Consider the following 24,636-nt stretch of genomic DNA (forward strand, 5'->3'; position numbering starts at 1 on the left):
ATTTTGTCTGCTTCTTTTGTTATTCACTGAGAGGGATGCTTTCAAGTCTCTGACTATGATGGTGAGTACCATTGTTGCTGACTGAGTCCCTCACCACTGCACAGCCCAGCTTATTGCAACAGTGCTCACAGTAAATACCTCCAAGTCTCTGGCTTGAGTTTTACTTTACCCTGCATGAGTAGCAAGCTCTAAGAACCAAGGTGTTTAAAGCCAAGAGGAGAAATCTTTCTCTCATAAAAAAATAAGTATTGAAGCTTCCTTACACCTCAGATGGAATTGTTGTAAGCTAAATTGACTATTGGAGTTCAACAGTAGCACAGAGCCTCAGAAACCCATAGTGGGAACTTACACAAAATTTTCTGGCTTTTTATTTTCCTGGTCTCACTTTCCCACTTCTTAAGATCCGTTCAACTCATCTCTCAAAAGACTACTTGTACCTAAATATATTTGACCTTCTTCAAAAGAAGTCTAAATTAAAACAATTCTTCCAGCACTTTTCAAATTGTATCCATTGTGTGACAATATGCAAGGGTGTGCATATTTCAAACCATTATACCTCTAGATAAACTGAAACATTTGATATTTATGAAGCTAAATAGCTATAGTAAAACTTTGTGCCTTAGAATCTCTTTGCTCTGGATGGATACAACTTCACCAGTTGTATTTGTTTATTTAGACTCTTTTTATTATTTTTATATTTTTGATCTTGTAAATTTATACTCAGATGTCTTTTGATATCAGCATATACAAGTAAGTCCCCTACATACAATAGAGTTCCATGCCAAGAGCACGTTCATAAGTCCAATTTATTCATTAAGTCCAACAAAGTTACCCTAGGTACCCAACTAACACAGTTGGCTATATAGTACTCTACTGTAATAGGTTTATAATACTTTTCACACAATACATAGAAAACAAACACAAAATATAAAGAAAACATTTTTAATCTTACAGTACAGTACCTTGAAAAGTACAGTAGTACAGTACAACAGCTGGCATCCAGGGGCTGGCATCTAGTGAACAGGCAGGAAGAGTTACTGACTGGAGGAGGGAGAGGAGGTGGGAGATGGTAGAGCTGAAGGATTGTCAGCAATAGGAGACGGAGGGCAAGCTGCAATTTCACCCACACCTGATGTTGATGGTACAGGTTCTGATTCCTCGCTGGATTCAATTCTATCTACCCTCTTGAAAAAACAATCCAGTGATGTCTGGGTAGTAGCTCTTTTTTTCTCGTCATAGATGACAGGGTAGCACTGGATTGCATTCTGAACGGCTGCTGCAAACTTCGTGCACCATTCTATGTTCGGGTCCTTTGCCTCAAAAACTGTGTCTCCTCAAAGAAAGAAAATCTCCATGCCACTTCCTTCATCGTGAATCTCTTCGTTCTTCAGTTACTTCTTCCTCTTGTCTCTCTTCATCCTTTCTCTAGGTATGTTCATATCTTTGGAAGTTTGCAACTTGAAGGTTCATATGTAAGGGACTTAACTGTTTTTCAAAGTCTAAACTCAAAACATTTGCCTTTTAGCTACAGTATTTATTTAATTATATTAAATATAATACTGATATATAGAGATTTAATTATACGATTGTATCCTAAGCTTTCTACATGGCAGCTTCTATGACATTTTCCCCCTTCATCATTTTTTGAATAGATTATTTTTATTAAACTATTTTCTTTCCATAAATTTAGAAAGTATGCCCTCAGTTATGTAATCTTTTATAGATTATTCTAAGAGTTAAAACATAAAATCTTGATAAAGCCTTATCAACATACAAAATTATCTGGCAATTTTTTCCTCTTCTCAGCAAATGTGAAAACAAAACATTTAATTTCATTAAAGTACCTTCAGAATTATATCACTTACTTATGTTCAGAAGCGTGACAGGGAGGTCAAGAAAGTAAAGTGAGGATTTATCTAAGCGATAGTACACTCTCAAGGGGAGAGTTGGCAGGCTCAGGTGAGTAGCTCTGCCCTGAGTTTCTTTGGCAAGCTGGTTATGTGGGGTGTAGAAATGAAAGGGTGGAGTCCTCATTGGGGAAGGAGGGGCTTGAGGGTTGTATTCCCTAATTTTCATCCCAGCTTCACCTTCCTGAGGGGAATTTCTGTCCTTATTTAACCTTCATGGGACGTGTCATGGCCTCAGTGTATGATGGGAACTTCTTATCTTCAAGGTTCATTTAATTGTAATAAGAGCATAATGATCAAAAGGTTACATTCAGATTCTGGAGATTCTCCCCTTGTCCCACCTTTCTTTGTCTAGCTCTAGAACACTTATCACCCCAAAATGTGTGGTTTTCTGTCAGCCTGGAAGTTTCTGTTTTTCTTTGTCTGACCAAGGACCCTTGTTGTTTACAAGATGTGTGGTTTCATGTTATCTGGCTGGTACTCCCCTTTCTCTTCTCCTACCTAGCTACCTGCCTGCTGTAACACTTATAATTTTGTTCTTCTCAGACACATAAATTTCAGAAAGCAATATTATTATTATTATTACTATTTTAATGTTCATTTAAATTTGCCTATATATTTATTATTTGCTTATTGCATGCTTCAGTTATGACCTTTGATCTGAAATTATGTTGTTTCTTCCAGAAGAATGTCTTTTAGATTGTCTTTTAACGTAAATCTACTTGTGCTAAATTCTTATTTGGATATTCTTTGATGTTTTAGATTGTATTCTTATGAAATAAGTTTGCTAAATAGAATGAATAATATTAGAACTTTAACGTGTAAAGACTTTTGGTTGTTATTATTTTGTTTTTGTCTGAGTCAAATATTAGTGTTGAGAAATAATTTTCTGATCAAACTATTTCTACTTTGAAAATAATGTCTTTTGTCTTTAACTGCTTTTAACATTTTATCTTTGCTATGTTTCTCTAATTTCACCCTAATGCTTTAGGTATGGATTTCTTTATAGTTTTCTGCTTAGGATTTACTGGGCTAGTGGACTTTCTTTTTCATTTGTTATGAAAAAATTTCAGCCATTATATCTTCAAATATTACTAACTTACTCTTTCTCTATTTTCCTCTGTGACTTTAATTCAACCCATAATAGGCTTAAACATTTTTTTTTAATTTTTCCAGTTTTATTGAGATATAATTGACATATAACATTTGTGAATTTAAGGTGTACAACATGATGATTTGATAGATGTGTGTACTGCAAAATCATCACCACAATAAGTTTAGTTAGCCTACATCACCACACAGTCACATGTTTTCCTGTGATGTGAACTTTAATATTTGCTCCCAACAACTTTCAAATGTACCATATTGTTAAGTGTAGTCACCATGTTGTACATCACATCCTCAGAACTTAATTGTCTTACATGTGGATGAAGAATGTCACTTGCCATATCAGTAAACAAATGATGTGTGGCCATCAAGCCATCAACCACTGTGTCCAACCTCAGCTGTGCACCCTGAGGGGATTCAGGATGGAGAAAAACAGGACACTGGCCCTAGATAGTTAAGGTACACATCAAAGGAATGATTTCAATGAGCCCAGAGTCTTACATCTTCCCATACAAAGAAACGTGCTAAATTAATTAACTTGACATGTCTGGTTTTCTGTAATTAATAGTACTCTTTTGATGTTCTAACTACCTGGTTTGTGTTACAAAAACTCCTATAGATCCTGACATCTCCCTGACCTCTTCAGAGCAGCCCCTCTGAGCTAACTGGAGGCTGTCTTCCGGGCTTAAATCCTCAGAAACTCTGCTGAATAAAAACATAACTCTCAACTTTTAGGTTGTGCATTTTTTTTTTTAGTTGACTTAAAACTGGACATTTGTACTCCCTAAACCTCCCATCTCTGGCAACCACGAACATGTTCTCTGTTTCTATGAATTTAGTTTTATTAGATTCCACACATAAGTTAGATCAAATGGTATTTGTCTTTCCCTATCTGCTTTATTTCACTTTATCCCATGTGTTTCTATCTTATATCCTGTATTTTATATATTTATGTCTTTCCTTGATTTATTACACATGATTTCTGCTCATTTATATTAGGTTGCTAACTCTCTTTTGAATTGTGACTAAGCAGTTAAAAATTTGTTCATTAAGTTTTAAATTTTGGTTATTTTATATCTTTAGCTCTAAAATATTGATTTTAAATTTCAAAATATAATAGTGATATGTTTACTGATAATATTACAATGTTGTTAGATTTCTAAGAATGCCACCAAGATCCTCACTTCCTGATATACACATACCTCATACTCCCCAGAACTGTGAATATGATGGATTTTGCTATGTGAGAAACAATTGATATGCCTTTGCTCGTTTTCAAGATGGAGGAGAAGAACTGTGAGACAAGGAATGTGGGTAGCCTCTACATGGTGAAAAAAGAAAGAAAATGATTTTTTCCCTAGAGCCTACTGAAAAGAATGCATCACTGTCAATGCCTTGACCCTCTCTCACATTCATGGTAGTCTTAAAAATCAGCAGCCTTGCAACCAGCAGAAGAGTTAATGGGGTTTGGGACTCCTCAAAATGTCAGCATGTTTTGCAGCTCTCTGGAAAAGGCTTATTCTCAGAGCATTGTGATTTTTTGACCTGACTTAGGGCTCACTCCATGGGAAAAGTGCTGTCTCTAGGGTTTTTTCAGAACAATCAGAAAAAATTAGTAACTGTTAAAGGCAGTTACTAACATTGCAAATTTCTAAGGCCATGATATTGGGTTAGGAAACATTTTAAAAGCCTGGTCAAAAAATCAAAAGAAATACCTGAGCTATTAGATATCTATAGAGGGCTTCAAAAAAGTTCTGATGTACCTGGGGTTTCTAGGAGGTCATGCATTTTTGCAGGGCAGTGTGCACATCCAGGAGAGAACTGATATAGCTCAATCTTACACTTCTGCCTGACTTTTCTTGCTCACTTTGAGGACCTGCACAAGCAGGAAGGGAATGCTAAAGCAGAACTGTAAACATCCAGAGTGTTGAAGATGCGCCTCATCACAGTGCCCCTCATGAAAAGGTGGGACTTATTGGTTCAAGACGATTAAGGATAGTTGTGAACAATCTTTTGTTTATAAGGAAGCTAACCAAGCAGAGACTTCAGTGGTAGCATACTACAGGGAATAGAGATAGAATAGAACACAGAAAAATGGGGTCCAGAAAAGTAACTAAACAAACAAGTAGTAAACACAACAACAACAGACTCTGGCAGTTGTATCTTATTTCCAGAGTCACCATATTTATATTTCTTTTAAGTATCCAGTTTTCAAGCAAATTATGTATGAAACACAAAACAAACCAACTGTAAAATAGAAAAAAGGGGAAAAAAAGTAATAAAATTGTGCAAAGCCACTAAATTGTGAACAAAAGAATATATATTTAAAAAGTAAGGAAAAAAGAACACTTTAATGAAGAAACTTACATTGTTTCTCAGCAGAAAAAACTTTACAATAGAAAGATGTTATTGCTCTAAAAATTGATTTAAAAATTTAACAAAATCTCAGTTATAACAATATTGGAAGTCCTAAAGTAACCTAACTTATTGCAAAAGTAGTCTGAAGGAGAATCAAACAAAATTAAAAAAATGGGAAGGGGGAATAATAATTAAGAGCAATGTGAATTATTGTATCAGAAATGAAAACCTACCATTAAATCAGAGTGATTAAAACAGTATAGTGTTCACCTAGAATTTGAAAGTAGATCAAAACAGTACTGTGGTCCAGAAATCAAACTGAACATACAGCGATGTAGCATGTGTTAAATGTTGCATTTCAAAATGGTAAATATAAGATAGACCAGTCAATAAATATTGTGGGAATTGAATAGTATGGATTTGGAAAAAAACATAAGTCAGGTGCATAAATTAATTATACATTAAAAATTGAGATGTAGTAAAGAGCAATTTATTTTTAATTATAAGAAACTATTATATACAGAGATTATATTATAAAGAATGGCTTAAAGAAGGACACCATGAGAACAATACAACAGTTTTAAAAACATAAAGAAAAAATACATGTGACTTCCCAAATTTAAAAAAAAATTGACTGGAAAAAATACTAAATAGAAAATAAATAAATGGGAAGATATTCCATGTTCATGAATAGGAAGACAACATTGTTAAGATGCCAATACTCTCCAAAGTTATATACAGATTCAATGTAATCCCAATTAAAATTCCAGCACCTTTTTTTTCTTGAAAAAATGGCAAAGATGATCCTCAAATTGATATGGAATTGTAAGGACCCCAAATAGTCAAACTATTCTTGAAAAAGAGGAACAAACTTGGAGGACTCACACTTCCTGACTTCAAAAGTTGCTATAACAATTAAAACAGTATGATACTCACATAAGGACACATATATAGACCAATGGAATAGAATAAAAATCCTGGAAATAAATCCTCACATATATGGTCAATATTATTGACAGGAGTGCCAAGACTGTTCAATGGGTAAAGGGAATTATTTTCAACAAATGGTGCTGAAAAAACTGAATATCCATTTGGAAAAGAATGAAGTTGGACCCTTACTTCATACCATATATAAAAATGTACCCCAAATCAATCAAAACTTAAAAGCTGAAGTTATAAAACTCATGCAATAAAGCAATGGGGGAAAATTCAAGACATTGTATCTGACAATTTCACAGATGTGACACCAAAATCTCAAGCAGCAAAATAAAAAGTAAATAAATTAGACTTCAACAAAAATAAAAACTTTTGTGCATCAAAGGAAAGTATCAAGAAAATTAAAAGGCATTCTACAAACTAGGAAAAATATTTACAAATCATATATATGAAAAGGATTTAAAATCCAGAGTATATAAAAATCCTCAAACTCAACAATGACAACAAAAATAAAACTAAACAAACAAAAGAAAACAATAAAAATAGGCAGTGTTTGAGTAGACCTTTCTCTATAGAAGATATACAAATAGTAACCACTTGAAAAGATGCTCAACGTCATTAGTCATCAGGGAAATGCAAATAAAAATCACAATGAAGGGGACTTCCCTGGTGGTCCAGTGGTTAACGCTCTGCACTTCCACTGCAGGTGGTGTGGGTTCAATCCCTGGTTGGGGAACTAGGATCCCACATGCCGTGGAGCGTGGCCAAAAACAATCACAATGAAATGCTATGTTATATGCATTAGAATGCTATTAAAAATAAATAATAATTTTTTGGCAAGGACATGAAGAAATAGGAGCATGTGCATTTAAGATGGGAATGTAAAATGATGCAGGTGCTGTGAAAAACTGTCAGTTAGTTACTCAAAAAGTTGTACATAGAATTACCATTGATTTGGCAATGCCAGTCTTGGGTATTTAGTCATTAATTATAACCAGAATTATATAATCAGAATTAAAAGCAGAGATGCAAACACATATTTTTATAACAATGTTTATAATAACATTATTCACAACAGCCAAAAGGTAGAAACAATCCAAATGTTCATCAACAGATGAATAGATAAACAAAATATAGTATATAAGACAATAGAATATTATTACTCAGCCATAAAAAGGAATGGATTTTTGGTATATGTTACAGCATGGTTAAATCTTGAAAACATGCTAAGTGAAATAAGCCAGACATATACAATAAGGACACACATTATGTGACTCCACCTATACGGGGTAGGTAGGATAAGCAAATTCATAGGGACAGAAAATAGTGTAGAGTTTGGGAGAAGGGGAAAGAGAGAGATGGGATGTTATTGCTTAGTGGATAGTGTTTATATAGAGAATGATGAAGTTTCGGTATAGATAACGATGATGGTTACACAACGTTGTGAATGTACATAATGGAGCTGAAATATACACTTAGAGATTGTTTAAATGATAATATAAATATAATTATGTATTCACCAAAATGGAAAAATATATCTGAAAGAAACATTTTTTAAAAAGATAAGTGACAAGTTACAAGAAAATATTTTAAACATATATACAAGGTAATAACTATAATAAAATATATAAACAGTTTTCTTATATGAATAAGAATTAAACATCCATATAGAAATATAAAAATTATATGAATAGTAAATTTAAATTAGAAGAAATGTCAGTGACCAATAAGTATATGAAAATTTGCCCATCTCATCAGTAGTTGACTCAGTAAGAATCAAAACAATGACCTGATTAAAGAAAAAGAAATAAAAGAATCAATCCAGTATTTTTTTAAATGTAGGAAAAATAGTTAATTATAGATAGCTCGTGGTAGCATACATTGGAATAGCACTTTTGAATGCAGTTCAGCAGCTGTTCTAAAAATAAACAAATACATATTAAAGGAAGAGAAAAAAGAAATCAATCTGATACTCTGACCCAGCAGTTCTAGATAATTATCTTACAAACATATGTCCACATGAGAAAATGGTACATAATGAAAAATGTTTCTTGCAGCATTCTTTACAATGACAAATATACTGAATACAATCTAAAATTCCATTAGCAGAAAAAACTGTGAAAGACTGAAATTGGCATAAATGATAACTTGTGGCCTGTCAAGCACACCCTCTAAGTTGTCTCTGTCTGTCATCGTCTTTGAACAATTCTGTAAATTGTAGTGAACTAATAGTAGGTTCATTTACATATAAATGCAAATGAATTGAATCTATTGGATCTGTAAATATTGGCTAATTTTGTATGTATCTATAAATTCATTTTGGTGTATGTGTCTATAAATTCATTTTGATGGTGTTTGTACGAGTGTGTGTGTATGCGTGTGTGAGTGTGTTGGATTCTCCTTTGAACCAGTTCCAATATCTTACTGGTTTAATTAATTGAGGAACTAAAGGAAATCTTTGAAATGTTTTCACTTTATGGTTGTATAAGAGTCTTTATATTACCCTTTAAAAGTTATCCTTTAACATCATAATTAGGAAATTATTATTCATCTATATTAATAGAATTTTGTTCATCTATATTCAGGAATACCAAGGAGTTAAAGGAATGATTCTGAGCTATATATTCTGTTATGGAAATTTCTTTAAGGAGTATCATTATTAAATAAGTTGCTACAATATATACAATAAATTCTTAAAATTTGCATATGTGGAAGGTATATAAATTTAAATATGTAGAAGAAATACATTTACACTGCATACTGTTAACTAAGGTTGATTATATGACTTATCATCGAATTGGCACATATCTATGAATGGAAAATGTTGCCATTACTTTAACAATCACAGTTACCCCAGATCAGCAGGTATAAATTGGCATGTATGGCCACTCAATTCCTAAGAATTGTTACTTCTGGGAAAGATAATGTAATTATTTTTTCTAGTCATCTCATTATTAAAAAAAATTAAGAATACAGTCATTTATTCTTCTACATTTTAAAATAAAGTAAAATAGAAAACCATTTTTAACTGGCTGAGCTTAAAAGTACTGTTTGAAATGCCAGTTTGATTACATTATGGTTAATAAGTCAAATCTTTAACAATGGGGACTGATTAAATGAATTGTGTCAAAACTGTAAAATAAACTATTGTATGGCTTTTAAACATACCAGTTTTAGTAATGCTTAATTATATAGAAGACACTCATTTTACAATATGAAATTAAAAAGCAATACACAGACAATATACAAATTGGGTGATTCCAAATTAAAATGCATGTCTTGGGAAAAAAGTAGCTGATAACCCAGAGTAAAAAGGAAAATTTTTGTGTGCATTATACTTTTCCTATTTCACAGCATTTTCCACAGTGGTCACTTATTTATATTTCAATCATTTAAAAAAAATATTTGATGGGGCTATGACAGCTGTTAGCTGTCTTATTTAGCATCCAAAATTTTGTTTTGCCCAAACCCTTGGCCAACTAAAATAATGCTCCAACTTCCATAATCTAGCCAAATTTATTAATGGGAAAATAAAATGAGGACAAAATTATAAACATATATTGCATACTCCATGCCAAAATCAAGGTGTTTACATATCTGATAAGGAGTTTGAATATATGACAAGGTATTTACGTATATCTTGCAAAAGGATGCTGAATTTTTTTTTGGCAAAAGGGAACTGTGAGTCATAATGAGTATAGTGGATTCTAGCTGCCCTAAAGATTACTTTTCAGTGACTAATTCTCCCTTTTGAAACATGCTACTAATATTTCATTGGCATATAAACTGCCGAGGTAGAAAACCTTCAACAACTTTCTCAAGCTGTCACCCAACACTTGAACAACTTTACTGATGGGGAGCTCTTTGCCTTAAAAATTGTTTATTTTATTTTTTAAAGCTGTTACAGAAATAAAGGCAAAGTGTACCTCATGATAGATTTCTCATCATTTTATCACTGGGAAAATGTTAATCCCACTTGAAATAATTAAAAAGAGATGTGCTGTAAACTCTTTTCCACTTGTTACTCTGAATGTCTTCTCCTCAACGTAAATACCCTCCATTCCACGTAGGAATAGTTTGCTCTTTCCATATTCTTATCCAGAAATATTTTCATCTTCACTGTCTGAGATGAGCCTCTTGTACTTGCTCTATGAAGAAAATTTCCCGATGTTCATGCACTTCCGTGATTCAGTGAGATGCCACGTAACTTACGACGTATCATCTATTTCCTTCCCTTTTCATAACATTTCCATTTTGTATTATTATTGTAAGTAACTATCAGGTTTCAAACTGTGAGGTCATAAAGAGCAATATCCGTGAGTTTGTTTTTACATTTTCAGTGCAAAATACCCACACGTGTTTCAACTTCTGGTGCTGGACTGAATGGACCTTTGAAATGCCTAGCAAACCTGGAAAAGCAAACGATGCATATAATTCCATCCCTCAGTAAAAAGTAATGTTCCTTTCCACCTGGAAATCCCTACCTCCGAAAGAAATCATTTAAAAATGAAGATGTTCCTTCTCTCCCCCAAATCATGAGTGCCACTGCTGGGCAAATTTGGTGTTGAGCATTGAAGACTAATCAAAGTATCATAGCAGCTTCACTTCCCACAGCTGCCACGAAAGAATCTCTTTGATCCTGTGGGTTTCGTTGTCCTGACCACTCTGATGAATCTGCCTGGATAAACCTTCCGCATTTCGCCTCCTCCAGCTCCCACAATGTATACACCACTAACCAAAGTGACAGTAGATGTATTCAGTCCATCCTTTCTCTTCTGGTGTGTATTTTTCAGCTTCGGTGTCTCCAGCGACATGCTTCGAAGAAAATACTGAAAATTGCTTTTGAGGTGAAAGTAGTTCTGAAACAGGCTTAGGAAAAAGAAATCTAATTTTTAGAACTCAAAAGAAATATGAGAACCTAGGGGCAGGACAGGAATAAAGACGCAGACGTAGAGAATGGACTTGAGGACATGGTGGGGGGAAGGGTAAACTGGGACGAAGTGAGAGAGTAGCATTGACATATATACACTACCAAATGGAAAATAGATAGCTAGTGGGAAGCAGCCACATAGCACAGGGAGATCAGCTCGGTGCTTTGTGACCACCTAGAGGGGTGGGATAGGGAGGGTGGGAGGGAGATGCAAGAGGGAGAACAGTATGAAGGTTCCTTAACAAACTAAAAATAGAACTACCATACGACCCAGCAATCCCACTACTGGGCATATACCCTGAGAAAACCATAATTCAAAAAGAGTCATGTACCAAAGTGTTCATTGCAGCTCTATTTACAATAGCCAGGACATGGAAGCAACCTAAGTGTCCATCAACAGATGAATGGATAAAGAAGATGTGGCACATATATACAATGGAATATCACTCAGCCATAAAAAGAAACGAAATGGAGTTATTTGTAGTGAGGTGGATGGACCTAGAGTCTGTCATACAGAGTGAAGTAAGTCAGAAAGAGAAAAACAAATACCATAGGCTAACACATATATATGGAATCTAAGAAAAAAAAAAAGGTCATGAAGAACCTAGGGGCAAGACAGGAATAAAGACACAGACCTACTACAGAATGCACTTGAGGATATGGGGAGGGGGAAGGGTAAGCTGTGACAAAGTGAGAGAGTGACATGGACATATATACACTACCAAACGTAAAAGAGATAGCTAGTGGGAAGCAGCCGCATAGCACAGGGAGATCAGCTTGGTGGTTTGTGACCACCTAGAGGGGTGGGATAGGGAGGGTTGGAGGGAGGGAGACGTAAGAGGGAAGAGATATGGGAACATATCTATATGTATAACTGATTCACTTTGTTATAAAGCAGAAACTAACACACCATTGTAGAGCAATTATACTCCAATAAAGATGTTAAAAAAAAAAAAAAGAAATATGAGAGATGCCAGTTATAGATGTGAGTGTGAATATGAACCAGTGAGTGTTCATATTCTGAGATTCTTTAAAGACTTAGCTTTGGTGCTTTCACAGAGACCCTCATTTAGAAAGATGTCATAGGAAGAGGCTAGTGTGAGTTCTCAGCATGCCTGGGGGGAAGATATATGCAGTTATCAGACTTTTTCATCTGTGCTAGTGATTTATCAATACAGTCTAACCAAATGCTTTATTAATTTGGAAGGTGTCATGACTTTATTTTATATCTTTTACTGCTCAGGCCAAATATTTACTAATCATCACATGTGTTTCAACGATTGAGGCATACATTAAAATACTTGACAGGCTGCCCATTAATCTACACATTGCAGCCCACTGTGCACTTGGCTGATGGAATTTCACATTTTATAGACCCATCTTTGAACTTTGATGATTTGGTTCAGTATTGTTAGCAGAGAATTTGCCTTCTTGGGGAATGTATTGCCCATTAAAAGCGACATGCTAAGGTGATTGGGGTGTGATTTGATTTAACAACTGAGTTTATAATTGTATACATTCCACTGATCACAAAGCTTTCTCTGGTGAAAGGGACTTTGGCTCCTGTGTGTTTATGTTATAAAAGAGCTTTCTTTCTTCTACTTTTAGACCCTAAACTGATGCAAAATATTCTTAAAGTTCAAATGAATAATATTTATAGATCCTCTGGAACATATATATATATTTTTTCCTTTTTAAAAAATATAATATCTCAAACCCTACCAAGCAACACTAAATAAAGAAGTCTTCAGAAATTGGTGGTCACAAAAAAAAAAAAAAAAAAAAAAAAATCTTTAAATAAAATCCTCAGAACAAGCTCCAGAAGATTCTAGGTGCTACATTATACTCCCATTGGCATTATTGACTATCTTCAATATATTGCCGAGTAAATTCAAGAACTACACAACAACCAAAAAGAAGAAAAAGCAGCCTTATTTGACTTTCTTTTCTAATGTGATGTCTATTAAAATTTTGAACTTTCCCCAATCATCTTAGTCTGGAATCAACATAGCTTTAATCTTACATGTCAACCATTCAGAGCATGACCTCCAAGGTGTGCATAAATATTTATTCAACAGACACGTGTTTTTGCTCCCTACTATGTATTAATCATTTGATTGAATTCAGTATCCTCAAGGCAGTGGTTGGAAGATACACACGAGAAGTTGAGAAACAAACTATCAGAAGTCAGAGTATGAATTTTTCAGTACATTTAGTGGAGTAAAAAAAGGCAACACTGAGCTGAGAAAAATTAGCATCAGCAAAGGGATATTGAATGTATCCACTGTAGACTTTGAGTTCAGGTTAAGCTGTACTCTAATCTCAGTCCTGGATTCACAGAGTTACGTGACTCAGAAAAAGATTTTTAAGTCTCTCCATGCCTCAGTTTCCTTGTCTATGCATTGAATCACTCATGTTGAGCTCATAGATTGTTGTGAAGAATTAAGGATAAGAGAGACACTGTTAAATATTGAGCGCCTGAGAGTAATTTTGTTAATAAATATGTGGTTATATTCATGCTATTATTAAAAGAATGTAGAGAAAGGAAAGTTTATAGTACATTTGCATAGCCAGATGAAGTCCCATGGAAGAGATGGACCTGCTTTGGGCCTAGAGTAGACTGGTTGCTTAGTGAAATAACAGTGAGGATGCCCATATGAGGAGAAAATTATAAGTGGAGAAAAGGAAGTAAGACATTGTACATGGAGCATACAGGTTCACTGGGAATGTCTGAGATAGGTAGAAAGATAGAGATAGATGATAGATGATAGATAGATAGATAGATAGATAGATAGATAGATAGATAGATAGATAGAGATAGGGAACTTATTCCAAGAATGTGGGCTACACCAAAATGTAGAGAATCTAAGGAACACAGAGTAGAGTTTGTAGGTTTTCATTTCTCAAATTTGGATTCAGAACATGCTAGTGTATTATCAGGTTTCAGATGAATCATAAACAATTAATTGCTAAGAACAGTTAACATACTGATATTTTTGATAATTCACTTAAAAAGTGAGAGAATTTTGATCAAGATGTAGGACTTTATCACATAACCCTAGCAAATTACTGTTGAAATTATAGCAGAGGAAGTAAAAAGGAATAAATCAATAACAGATACCTGAATGCAGTTGACTTTGGACAGAGAGATTGGGAACACGGAGTATGAGTATGGGACCACCATTTTTTATTATAAAAAAACTCTGTTTCGTTTGAATGTCAGATGACTATATCATTGCCATAAAAGCTAAATAAATAAAGAAATACAAAAACATACTTTCCCATAATAATATCATTCTTAGGAATGTTTACTTGGATGTAGTTTCTTTGAGAAAGTGCTATAGCCAGTTATGAGATGTAGTCCATAAACCTGAATATGCCCATGGAAGATGGTCTCACTTTTGTTCATCATCCTTTGTGTGTTACAGAAAAAAAAAGGCAACCACAACTCTGCTTTATAGCAATACCACATTCACTCAGCATTTATACTGAAAGCATAAAAAATGCATTTTCTTTAGTATACAAAAATTTCCCACCGTAGCCATGAAGAGCATTATATAAGGATATTCTTGGTAAGAAAATTTCAAGACTTCATAATCTTATATTGCTTCTTAGGAACTGAATGATCTACTTGTCACTATTTTTAAGTCCTTGGAAACTCTTTTCCTTTCATATGCTTCCATTTCCACAACATAATATCAGTGACTATTTACACACACACACACACACCACAGATCTGTTTTAAATGAAAACTTAAACCTAAGTCCCTAAAATTATACAGGGACCCTTACTATTATATCATACATTTCTGGCCATGGTTTCACAAATTATGTACCAATAATGTGTGAGATCTTTACTAATCCAGTGAATCAACAAGCATGTCGAAAAAATCTTTAAGTGGTTGTCTGAATGTGCAACGTATTATACTAAGTGCTTCACCTTTGACCAGATTCAGGTGGTGAGAGACTGTAAAGAACATTTCCTGGTTTAAAAATCTAATAAAATTTATTTGAGGAAGAGTCATTATACAATCACACAAAAATTAATCCTTCCACTCTTCCCAAATGCCACTGCCTATGCGCTAGTGTCATAGACCTGACTTAATCCAAGTTCAGCCCTAAGTGCAAAACTTCTTAAATGCAAATCTGGTCAGACCCCTGCTCAAAACCTTCAATCATGCAGGATTCTTAATTGCATGAATCTGGTTAGCTTAAACAGCAAATAATTGAATATAAGTATTACATACGCTACAGAATAAATGGGGGAGACTAATGAAAGATAGAAAAATGGGTGGAACTCAAAGCTACTGTGTAGGACAAGAAGCAGGCAGTGTCATATACACTTGTTTAAAAAAGGTATGGGGATGGATATGCACCTAATAGGTACATATATACTCCAGTCACTTGCCGCAAGTAGAGTGGAACTGGCAGGGAAGGAGATGTACCATTGTGAAACCAGGTCTTCTGAGCTATAGCTTAGTTCCAGAGGAAACAGCCTTCTTGACTGGTCTCTCAGTGGTGGAATAACCCTTCTTCCTCAGTGGATAAGTAACTTATGGCTAAGCAGAGATACCAATTCTCTTGGAGTTGCCTGGGGTATCTGAGGCAGAGGTGGTTATGGTAGAATCTTCAGTAAAGGCACTGAGATCCAAGAATTCCAAGATGATGATCCAAAGGCAGTAATCAAATGCCTGTTGATTAAGGGTTTCTGTAGCAACTCCAAGACTAGACTACGGCTCAGCCTGCATTTGTTCACCCCAAGAATTTCTAGGAAAATATTTGCCAGGACTCCCATCCACAGCTGCATTCTGCTCCTAGATCCTTACAGGGCATGGAGAGTTAGGCAAAACTCCCCCAGGCCAGATGGATTCCTGAAGAAGCCAGAGGTACTGTACCTTGTGCTGTGGACATGTTAGATTAGCTACTTGTGTCTCTAGCCACCTCTGAATTAGGGTACCAATGATGAGATAAACAGCCTTCTGCATGTTTTCCATACATAGCCATCTCCACTGTTACATTAGCCCCAAGAGGAACAGATCCAGGCCTGTGTCAGCTCACTATGTCTCTGTTCTTGGATCACCATCACTGAGGTCTTATTCTGGCATGGGTGCCTCTGACCAGTAACCATCCACTCATCCTTTGAGAATTTGTTTAGAATCTTTTTCTGGGGCTTCTGCTGGCTGCATTTCTAGTAGTCAGTATGTCAGTATATCTAGCCAGTATATCATCATTACTATTTTATTACCTAGCTGACACTAATATTTGAGAGTGACACAGTGGCCGTGAATCACAAACACCCCATTATCTTTATGTCTTTATATTGAGAGTCAAAGCCCCATTATGGTAGGCCTGTTTGATCAAGCCAAAGGGGGTCTGGTACTATTGCATGATATGGGCAGTAGTTTCCACCAATACTATACATAATGGAGAAGAAGTTCCCAGTAAAGAGGAGCAGCTAAATAATATAAACTTGAATGAATGAATGAATGAATTGACTCTCCAGTGTTACATCAACATGCAAATAACTTTATGATTCTCCAGTGCTTTCCAGTCCCTTGTCAAACCTTTAAGGCTTTTCCTGCCATTGTCACTGCTTATCCCTCCACTCTATGTCTCCCCACATACCTTCCCATTCCAAACTCCAAAATCAAGCAATAATTTTGTGGTTTCATTCTGAGAGGTAGTCTTCATTCTAAAATTCTTTCTAAGCACATTTTACTTTTGTTCCCCCAAACCACTTCAAAAACAGATATTCTGGAAACATCTACCATAAATAATTCTTATTTTATTTATCAAAATAAATGTCTCTCAAAACACTCTGTCTACTTCATGCAACCAAATGGGGGGTGTTATTTTTTTCTCAAATAGTTTTAAACTTCTAATGACTGTTTAAATTTCACTTCACATTTGAGGATATTTTAAGCTCCCTATTAGACTATAGAATTGACTATATTTTATAATAATGTACTTGATGAAAACTATTAGACAGTGACATTCTCCAGCTTCAAGTAATGTCTTTAATATTTTGCTGATCATATCGCTTAATTTTCTTTTTAAGAATAGCAGTTAAATCTCTATATGTGTGAAAATGGTATCGAGTTTAATAAACCTGAAGCCATAAATGAACAGAGATTCCTTCCAAAGCAGTAAGAGGATTGGTACCAGGAAACAGGTATTTCCTACCTGGAAAAAAGAAAGTGGAATATGACCATGATGTAGTCAACGTGAAAGTGAAGACATCATTAGTTTAGACACAAAGACACTAGGGCCAAAAAACAGACATGTTGGAAAGCTTGAGGACAAGCATTCAATTTTTTTTTAAATTAATTAATTTATTTATTTTTGGCTGCGTTGGGTCTTTTTTGCTGCGTGCGGGCTTTCTCTAGCTGCGGCGAGCAGGGGCTACTCTTCCTTGCAGTAAGCAGATTTCTCATTGCGGTGGCTTCTCTTGTTGTGGATCATGGGCTCTAGGTGCGCGGGCTTCAGAAGTTGTGGCACACGGGCTCAGTAGTTGTGGCTCGTGGGATGTAGAGCTCAGGCTCAGTAGTTGTGGTGCACGGACTTAGTTGCTCCGCAGCAGGTGGGATCTTCGCGGACCAGGGCTTGAACGCTGTGTCCCCTGCATCGGCAGGTGGATTCTTAACCACTGTGCCACCAGGGAAGCCCGGCATTCAATTTTTAATTGACTATTAGTAAGAGTAATTCAAATAAGTTTTACTAGGTAGAAAGAGCCATGACTGCATAGTGATGTTTCTAGTTCCAAGGAAACATTCCAAATTTGGAGCTGAATGAGCAAAGATATTTAGAATGAGAATAATTTTTCTAATCTCTATCAAAATGATACATTCTTAGCTATTTTATTTCCAAGGAAGGGACTTTGAAAAGTTCTGATATTTGCAGCCTAGACTTTCCTGGATTCAATAACATTAAAAAAAGACTTCTGAAAAGAGTTGATTATTCATTCTTCTGTCATCTAAGAAAACCCCCTGCTACCTCTATTATTTCAGTAATTTTCTTCTGCTTTGTAACATAGCTGTTAAAATTTTGAGCCAACCATGTTTTCTAGCTATTTCTCCTCCATTAAATGTACATAACAATACTGACTTTGTAGAGTTTTGTAGAGATCAATTTTTATGCACACAGCACACTGCCTTGTGCATATTAGGGGTCTGGATGCCACATCTAGCCTCTACCCCCTACCTTATTACATTATGCAGAAACATCCTTTATAGAAAATATAAAGTCATATGCTGTCCTCTGTCCATTGTAGAAATATAAGTATTTGGCTGGTTGGAGGAATTTCAATCTGTACCAATGCCTAACTTTTATAACTGAGGAAACTGAGGCCCTAAGTTATAAATTGACAAGCATAAAATGACTTGGCAAGCCAATGGCAGAACCAATTCCTGGATACATTTTTATGACATCTAAAAATAAGTAATTATTTTAAATTATTAAATTAATAACATTTTTGTAAGCATAGGGTTATTCCAGCTACTTATCAAGAATTTTTAGGAGATAGCCAAGATGGTAGCATAGAAAGGCCCTGAACTCAAATCCTCCCAAAGACATCTCAAACTTACAACTACTTACAGAGCAGCTACCTTTCGGAATAACATGAAGACTAGACGAAAAGAATTTCCACAACTAAAGAAGAAACCACAAGGAGATGGGTAAGAGGGGCAGAGATATGGTATTGTCAGGACCTACACTCTTGAGTCAGCAAACCCCAAACAGGAAGAATATCACAATCATAGAGGTTCTCCCCAAGGAGTGAAGAAACTGAGCCCAACATGAAGCTCTCAAGCTCATGGGTCCTACACTAGGAAGATGAGCCCCCAGGATGTCTGGCGTTGAACCAGTGGAGCTTCTGTTCAGGAGAGCTGGAGGGCTATAGGAAACAGAGACTTCATGATTAAAGGGTACCTGCAAAAATCTCACATGCTCTGAGTCACAGCACAGAGGCAGTAGTGAAAGGAGCCTAGGTCAGGCCCACCTGTGGATCTTGGAGAGTCTCCTGAAGAGGAAGGAGACAACTGGGCCTCCCCCAGGGACATAGATGCTGGTGGCTGCCACGTTTGGGAACTTGTTCTACTGCAGTAACACTGATGCTGGCAAGTGCCATTATGTAATTCTCCCTCTAGCCCATTAGCACCAGGGAACCAGCCCTGCCCACCAAGAGTTTGGCACCAACCCCAAATATCCCGTGGCCATGCAGACAGTGGAGGAAGGGTCTGGTCCCTCCCTTCAGTGGACCAAGACCAGCCCCAATGTTCCCTGGGTTGTACAACATAGCCGTACTGAGAATCAGCCCCACCCTCCAGCAGGACAGCGCCAGCCCCAAGACTCCTCACCTTGAGGAGCACACAGACAGCCACACAGGAAGCCAACATTGTGATCCAGCTGGCCTGAAGCCACCACATGAGGCACAGACAACTTGACCAGGGGCTAGCCCCACCTACCAATGTGCCCACAGTGGTCAGCCCCACCAGAAGAGAAGGCACACAGAGTGGGCACCCCTAGAGCACATAACTCTGGTGATTGGAGAGGACCATACTGCTAGGCCACATAGAACATCTCCTACATAAGGCCACTTCTCCAAGATTGGGAAATGTAACTGACCTACATAACACATAGAAATAAACACAGAGAATTGGGCAAAATGAGGAGGAAGAGGAATACATTACAAACAAAAACCAAACATAACCTTAGAAAAAGAACTAGATGAAGTGGAGATAAGCAATCTACACAATAAAGAGTTCAAGGTATGATTATAAAGACTTTCACCAAACTTGGGAGAAGAATGGATGAACATTGTAAGAATTTCAACAGAATTAGAAAATATAAAGAAGAACAAAATAGAGCTAAAAAATACAATAACTGAAATAAAAAAATACACTAGTAGGAATCAAAAGTAGATTAGATGATACAGAGAAATGGGAATCACCAAGCTGAACATAAGAAAGAAAATTAAAGATGAGGATATATTAAGAGACCTATAGGACAACATCTAGTATACTAACATTTGCATTATAGTGGTTCCAGAAGGAGAAGAGAGAGAGAAAGGGGAACAGAAGTTATCTGAAGAAACGACAGCTGAAAACTTCCCTAATCTGGGGAAGGAAACTGACATCCAAGTCCAGGAAGCACAGAGAGTTCCAAACAAGATTAAACCAAAGAGATCTACACCAATCACATCATAATTAAATGGCAAAAAATAAAGATCAAAAGAGAATCATAAGTGTAACAAAAGAAAAACAACTGGTTATGTTAAAACATACACACACACACACACACACACACAACTTCCATAAGAATATAAACGGACTTTTCTGCAGAAATATTGCATGTCAGAGTGGCAAGATATATTCAAAGTGATGAAAGAAAAAAACAAACATTCCACAAAGTATACTCTACCCAGAGCAAGGTTATCATTCAGAACTGAAGGAGAGATAAAGAATTTTATAGACAAGCTAAAGCTAAGAATTCAACTCTAAGCAGAAAAGAAAAGGTCACAGTTAGAAATATGAAAATTAAGAAAGAAAACTCTTATTGGTAAAGGCAAGTATGAATAAAGTTAGACCAACCACTTATAAAGCTATTCAGAAGCTTAAAAGATAAAAAGGACAAAATCATCTACGTCTGCAGTAAGTAGTTAGGGACAAACACAAAAAAAATATAAAATATCATGTCAAAAACATGAAATGTGGAGTAAGAGGGTTAAAATAGTAGGGCTGTTAGAATGCTTTCAAACATAAGAACACATCAACTAAAAATAATCACATTTGCATATAGGTTGCTATATATAATCAGCATGGTAACCACAAGTCAAAAAACTATAATAAATACACACACCAAAAAAGAGAATGGAATACAAACATAACACTAAAGATAGTCATCAAATCACATGGGAAGAGAGAGAAAGAAGAAGAAGAAAAGGAAAAGGAACTACAAAAACAATCAGAAGACAACTGACAAAATGGCAATAAATACACATCTATCAATAATTTATTTAAATGTAAATGGACTAAATGCTCCATTCAAAAGACATAGAGTGCCTGAATGAATAAAACAAAACAAAACAAAAACAAAAAAAGACCCTTATATATGATACCCACAAGAGACTCACTTCAGATATAAAGACACCCACAGACTGAAAGCGAGGGGATGGAAAAAGGTATTCCATCCAAATGGAAACAAAAAAAAAGCTGCAGTAGCAATAAATATATCAGAAACTATACATAAAAACAAAGACTGTAACAAGAGACAAAGAAGGACATTACATGATGATTAAGAGATCAATGTAAGAAAAATTTGTAACAATTGTAAATATATATGCACTCAACATAGGAGCAACTAAATATGTAAAGGAAATATTAATAAACATTTAAAAAGAAATTGACTGTAACACAATAGTAGGGGACTCTAACATGCCATTTACATCCATGGAGAGATCATCCAGACAGAAAAAATCAATAAGGAAATATTGGTCTTAAATGGCATATTAGATGAACTGAATATATATATATATATAAAATTAACAACCTAGAATAAATTGATAAATTCCTAGAAAAGTATAATTTCCAAGACAGAATCAGGAAAAAATAGAAAATATGAACAGACCAATTACCAGTAATGAAATTGAACCAGTATTAAGAAAAATTCCCAAGAAACAAAAGTCCAGGACCAGATGGTTTCACAGGTGAATTCTTCCAAATATTTGAAGAAAAGTTAACATCTATCTTTCTCCAACTACTCCTAAAAATTGAAGAGAAAAGAATACTTTTGAACTTATTCTTTGAGGCCAGCGTCACCCTGACACCAAAACTAGACAAAGACATCAAGGAAAAAGAAAATTATAAGCTGATATTCCTAATGAACATAGATGCAAAGACTCTCAACAAAATATTAGTAAACCAAATTCAGCAATGCTTTCTAAGGATCATATACCATGGTCAAGTAAGATCTATCCCAGATATGCAAAGATGGTTCAATTTCTGCAAATCAATCAGTGTGGTATACCACATTAACAAATAGAAGGAAAAAAAATCATAAGGTCATCTCGATAGATGCAGAAAAAAGCTTTTGACAAAGTTCAACATCCATTTATAATAAAAACTCTCAACAAAGAGAGTATAAAGGGAACATATTTCAATGAAATAAAGGCCATATATAACAAACTCACAGCTAACATCATACTCAATGGCAAAATGTTGAAAGCATTTCCCCTTAGACTATGATAAGGCAAGTATGCTCACTCTGGCCCCCTTCCCCTCAACACACAAGCCACAACAATCAGACAAATAAATAAATAAAAGGAATCCAATTTGGAAAGGAAGAATTAAAATTGTCAGTGTTTGCAGATGACATGATACTATATATAGAAAATCCTAAATATACCACCAAAAAACTATTTAGAACTGATCAATGAATTAAGTAAAGCTGTAGGATACAAAGCTAATACATAGAAGTCTGTTGTATTTCTCTACATTGACAATGAAATATCAGAAAGAGAAATTAAGAAAACCATTTACAGTTGCATCAAAAATAATGAAATACCTAGGAATAAATCTAACTGAAGAGATAAAAGACTTGTATTTTGAAAGCTCTAATACATTGACTAAAAAAATTGAAGCTGAGGGATACACATGAAAACATATACTGTCTCATGGATTGGAAGAATTAATGTTGTGAAAATGACCATACTACTGAAGGCAATCTACAGATTTAAAACAATCACTATGGTAATGCAAAAGGCATTTTTCACAGAACTGGAAAAAGTAATTCTAAAATTTGTATGGAAACCCAAAAGATCCTGAATGACCCAAGAAATCTTGAGAAAGAAGTACAAAGCTGGAGGTATCATTCGCCCTGAGTTCAAACTATACTACAAAGCTACAGTAATTAAAACAGTATGGTACTGATCCAAAAACAGACACATAGATCAATGGAACAGAATAGGGAGCCAAGAAGTAAACCCATACTTATATGGTTCATTAATCTATTGTAATAAAGGAGGCAAGAACATACAATGGGGAACAGACAACCTCTTCAACAAATGATGTTGGGAAAACTGGACAGTTACATGCAAAAGAATGAAACTGGACTACTTTTTCACACCATATATGAAAATAGATCAAAATGGATTAAAGACTTAAATGTAAGACCTGAAACAATAAAACTCCTAGAAGAAACATAGGCAACACACTCTTTGACATTGGTCTTAGCAATATGTTTTTTGGATCTGTTTCTTCAGGGAAGTGAAACAAAAGCAGAAAGAAACAAAGAGACTTTGTTTAGTCAAACATCAGACTAAAAAGCTTTTGCACAGTGAGGGAAAGTATCGACAAAATAATAAAGTAGTCTACTGAATGGGAGAAAAAATTTCAAACAATATATCCAATAAGGGGTTAATATCAAACACATGCAAAGAACTCATACAATGCAATATCAAAAAAGCAAACAACCGTATTAAAAAATGGGCAGAGGATCTTAATAGACATTTTTCCGAAAAAGACACACAGGTGGCCAACAGACACATGAAAATATTCTCAGCATCAGTAATCATCAGGGAAATGCAAATCAAAACCACAATGAGAAACCACCTTACACCTGTCAGAATGTCTATTGTCAAAAAGACAAGAAATAATGACTGTTGGAGAGGATGTGAAGAAAAGAGAACCCTGTTGCACTTTTAATAGGAATCTAAATTTGTACAGACAACTATGGAAAACAGTATGGAGGTTCCTCAAAAAATTAAAAATAGAACTACCACGTGATCTGGCAATTTTACTTCTTGGTATTTACTTAAAGAAAATAAAAACACTATTTCAAAGAGATATATGCACAACAATGTTCATTGCAGCATTATTTACAGTTGCCAAGATAAGGAAGCAACCTAAGTGTCCATAGATAGATGAACAGGTAAAGAAGATGTGCATATATATATACTCACAATGGACTATTACTCAGCCATAAAATATGAAATCTTGTCCTTTTTGACAACATTGATGGATCTAGAGGGTATATGGTAAAAGAAATAAGTCAGAGAAAGAAAAATGCAGTATGATCTCACTTATACATTTAATCTAAAAAACAAAATAAAAACAGGCCCATAAATACAGAAAATAAATGAATGGTAGCTAGAGGTGGGTGGGGGGAGAAATAGGTGAAGGGGATTAAGAGGCACAAACCTCCAGTTATAAAATAAATAACCACACTGAGGTCATATGCAGCATAAGAAATATGGTTAATAATACTATAATAATTTTATATATGGGGTCAGTAGATAACTTATCATGGTGAAAATTTTATAATGTATGCAAATATCAAATCAGTATACCTGAAAGCAACATAATGTGCATCAACTATATTTTAATTTAAAAAAGGAAAAAATAAC

General features: G+C 35.1%; 1 pseudogene across 1 annotated transcript in view; it reads right to left on the reverse strand.

Moving 5' to 3' along the window:
- Positions 1–943: 943 nt before the first annotated feature.
- Positions 944–24,636, reverse strand: part of LOC309630231 (sorting nexin-19 pseudogene) — a 40,284-nt pseudogene continuing 16,591 nt past the window's right edge. The window contains exon 2 of the transcript in view: positions 944–16,329. The product of the transcript in view is annotated as a sorting nexin-19 pseudogene (transcript). The remainder of the gene's footprint in view (positions 16,330–24,636) is intronic.

The sequence above is a fragment of the Balaenoptera borealis genome (assembly GCF_965194805.1).
Source record: "Balaenoptera borealis genome assembly, chromosome: 6".
In the NCBI taxonomy this organism is placed as follows: Eukaryota; Metazoa; Chordata; class Mammalia; order Artiodactyla; family Balaenopteridae; genus Balaenoptera; species Balaenoptera borealis.